Source organism: Charadrius vociferus, unplaced genomic scaffold (assembly GCF_000708025.1).
Source record: "Charadrius vociferus isolate BGI_N301 unplaced genomic scaffold, ASM70802v2 scaffold621, whole genome shotgun sequence".
In the NCBI taxonomy this organism is placed as follows: domain Eukaryota; kingdom Metazoa; phylum Chordata; class Aves; order Charadriiformes; family Charadriidae; genus Charadrius; species Charadrius vociferus.
Window position 1 is genome coordinate 865694 of NW_009646926.1, and position 4249 is coordinate 869942.

The window sequence follows — 4249 nt, forward strand, 5'->3', positions numbered from 1 at the left end:
CTCCTCCTCTTCCTCTTCCTCCCCCTCCTCCTCTTTTTCCTCTTCTTCCTCCTCCTCGGCGCTTAGGGAGCACAACCACATCCTGGGAAGTAGAAACTCATTAAGTGAAATCAAAAAGTATGACTGACCCTCACAAGAGGAGCACTGCCAGTCTCTGCACCCCCTTTGGCTGGAGATGCTCTCCCTCCACCCCCTCAGCCACCATCTAGCAGGGGGACACGCTTGGGCACACGCTGTTACACAGCCCATTAGTGTCTGTGGCCCCAAGTGGGTGGGAGAAAGAACGGGGGAAAGTTTGGGAATGCAAAAACAGAGTCCTGGAGCCTTCAAATTCCCCTTGCGGCTCAGGGACAGGATGTGCTTAGAGGTCACTTGTTGCTGATTTTGACCAAAACCTCCCTGTTAATGAAATCCAGCCTCCAGGACAGGACATGCTTGCTGCCCACAGCAAGGCTTTTATACTAAGAGGGGAAAAAAATATTTTTAACACATGCCCAGTGTTTTCTGGCTGAGCAGAAGAGAGCTCTGCTGGGCAAATGTGGTTCCCGGGCATTGCTTGTGGCTTAGTGCTGTTGAGCATTGCCCATGTCTGAGGTGGGGACCGCTGTGCTCGCCCTCCCCAGCATGTGCACTGGGTGCAGAGAGCATTTTGAGGGGGCTCCCAAACCGTTTGGGAGCAAGCATGAACACTTCTCATCCCCCTGATGCAACACAGCCCACTCCTGGCTCTGAACACATTGCCCAGCCCTCAGGAGGGCTTCACCAGGGGTTTCCTCTGGAAGAAGCAGGATGAATTATATAGAGAAGACTACCATTTCCCACTGTCATGACAGTTGGATGCGCAGCTGATGTGACCAAGGTCCAAACCCCCTCAACCTTAGGGCTAAAATCTACTTAGGGGAAGCCTAAGCAGAGCACCCTTTGTCTGTCTTCTGCAGGGCATCATGAAGCATTGCGTTCACGGCTCTGCCACTCAACACCAGAATCTCAACACCAGAAGGAGAGGCTGGTTTTGCTTAAACACTTTTTGGGTCCTTCTGGTGCCCCCCTCTTTGGAAATGAGCACCTTGGCTGCCTGCTCCACCACAAGTGCTGGCAAGCAGGGATGCCAAGGGATGTGCTCATCCCCTCCCATGGCCACCATGCTGGTGGCCAGAGAATGCACAGTGCTGCCCATCTACAGCATCTCCCTTCTACCTGTTTTCTTCTTCCTGGGGTTCCTCCTGTATGGGGGGAAGGGGATGAGCGTCCGCCACCAGCTCAGCCTCGCGACCCCAGGCCATCATCTCACACGTGGCTTCGTTAATCCAGTCATCATTGATCTCTTCCAGGACAAGGTCGGTCTCCTCAGGTTCCCCAGGGACAATATGAACTGAAATGGGAATGGGGAAAGGGAGGCAATGAAATGAGAGTAGCCCATTTTTGAGTGACCAGGGGTAGGCCCAGGCAGATCCCATGTTTTAGCTGCTTGATGGAGATGTGCTGCCATGTGCCAGGATTGAAGAACCTCTCAGCCTGCACAGACCGGTGCAGCCCTGGCCCCCCTGAGCTGTGCCAGATGGATGCCTTGGGCAATTTTGCCAGAGGAAAGAAGAAAATTCACCATTTTGTGCCAAGCGCATCCAAAGCCCTACAAAAACTATAACCCTTTGCATACAGAGGCCTGTTGCCTTCCCTACACACGTAGCAAGCTCTCCCAGCAGATGATTTGGCCCCTCTCCAGGCCGCATTTCGGCTGCCCTCACAAACAGAAGAAGCAGTGAGAAGAGCCAAAAGCCCTTCCCCTTGCGAATCCTGCATGAAATGCCACACTACCACAGCCCGAGGGCCCTGGTTTTGCAGGGCAAGACTCAACCCAGAGCCCATGTCGCGATGCCCCGAGCACCACACCATGTCTGCTGCGAACGCTGTCCCGGGCATGCCGTACGAAATATCCCACATGCCCTGCAATTTCCCAGCATCGCTGCGAGAAAACCCACAATGGGTTCCTGGGGAGGTTGTCGGCCCAGCTGCAAAGCCAAAAGCACGGGTCTGACCCAGGACCGTCCCTCTCTGTGTCCCAGGGGTACCCATCCTACCATGTCAGGTACACACCGGAGAAACAGGAGGAGGAAGCGCATCCGCATACTGTAAAACCAGTTTATTTTGAGGTCTGCCTGACAACAAAACTTACATGTCCACAGCAAAGCTAATAGGAAACATGCAAATTCAACTACAGAAAGGGAGGAAATCCACCCACGATCAGCTCTGTGCTGTATTTACCCTCTCCACGGTGCCCATGCTGCCTTTAGCTCGTTCCCTCTAGATCTTCATTAATTAAAATGTGGGACAGCAATCAGCGAGATGGCTTTTAAAACACACCACAACTTTTTGCCATATATTATATGAAAACGGGGCAAATACTGAAATTGTAGCCTGGTACCAGTGGGATTTGTTATGAACAGAGGGGATGGGGTTCAGTGCGGTTGCTTGGCTGCCTAGATCATCCTAAAGAGATGCAATGAGATGGTGGGAGACCTTATTGTGGCCTTTCAATGTATCAAGGGGGCTTATACAAAAGATGAAGAAAGACTTTTTACCAAGGCCTGCAGTGGCAGGACAAGGGGCAGCAGTTTTAAGTTGAAAGAAGGTTGATTTTGACTGGAGATATGGGAGAAATATTGTATGATGAGGGTGGTTAGACAATGGAAAAGGTTGCCCAGAGAAGCTGGTGTTGTCCCATCATTGGACGACCAGGTTGGATAGGGCTTTGACCAACCCGATGTGGTGGAAGATGCCTGAGCCCATGGCAAGGGGGTTGGACTCGATCATCTTTGAAGGTCCCTCCCAATCCAACCCATTCTGCAATTCTAAGGTCTGTGCTAAAAAGCTGGGGCATAGGGGCTCTCACCCTATCCAGCCCAGCGTGCCTGTACTGGCTGCTCCTGCCCACCTGCCTCTGGGCTGGGGTCCCTTCCCTGCCAGCATGCCCCTGCCACCGCAGCTAGTGCTGCATCTGAGGAGCTGTGAGCTTCAGGAGAGAGCAGCCGCAGCTGGGAGTACAGAGAGTTTGGGGTAAGTTCTCCCATAAGGAGAGCCTGGGCAAAAGCTTTTAACCGTTAACGCCTACATATTTGCCTAGAGATTAACCTCAGCTGCAAACCACAGCCCTTTCCACTTGCTGGGAGAAAACACTCATTTAATGGAAGAAAAGTAATAAGAAGCTGGCGAGAGCTTTATAATGTTACACCTTGGAGGCAGAAGTCAACTAAAAGATGCCTGTGGGCTTCAGCTGGAGGTCTGAGGGGTGAGTATTTGAATGCTGGGGGGTTGAGAGGGCCAGGGGTGCTGGGAGGCTGCAGCAAGAGGCTTTCTGCCTCCAAGGTGTCCTGAGTGATGCTTTTCTACCCTCCTATAAATTATAGCTCCCGTCTCATAGACATCATCCTGCAAAACCAATAGCTCCAGTTCCTGGAGCCAAGAGGGAGCCAGGGTGGAACAGCCCTGGCACCAGGGACACGCAGCCAGCCTTGGGTCCCTGCCACCCCAGCTGGGGAGGAGCTAAAGACCGTTTCCAGATTCCCCTTTGCTTTTCCCCCCCAGCTGCGCTTTCTCCTCAGGTTGGTCTCATTTGGTTGTGGGAAGGGCCGGCCCGACACCGTCTTCGTTTTCCGTTTGTTTCAGAGGCGCTAAGCCCCTTTGCCCCCTGAAACAAAAGGAGAAGGAAAACATTAATGAGCGTGCTGGCACTTTGGTGCCAGGGCAGATCTCTCGCTCGACCCAATCACCCCTTTCCTTGGGCAGATTAAGTGACCTTGAGATGCCTCGAGGCACCAAAGCAAGCTGTAATGCAGGCCAGCCACGCACAAAGGCTGCGACTGCCCTGCACGTGCAGCAGCATCCCCCAGCTTTGCCTCTTTCCAAGGTCCACAGCAGCGCTCGGGTCTCCAGTTTGTACAAACACACAGAGAAATGCCTTCCTGTAGGATTTCCCGCTCTGAGACCCCACCAAGCGGCTGCTGGCTTGGCAGGGGCGGCCTCCTGGCACATCCCTGTAGGGACCCACAGCCTCTGCATGCCACAGTGGGTCTCTGCTCCCATCGGCAGCTCCCATGGCCCGACCAACCCCTCCTTCCCATGGATGACACTTGCACGGGACTGCGTGATATCTCCCCTGCCCAGTCCAATCCACAGAGGCAGCCATGGCTCCTGGTCAGGCTCCCCATTTTGCTCAGCATCCCGCCACGTGGCCCGCATGGGGAGCCAAGCC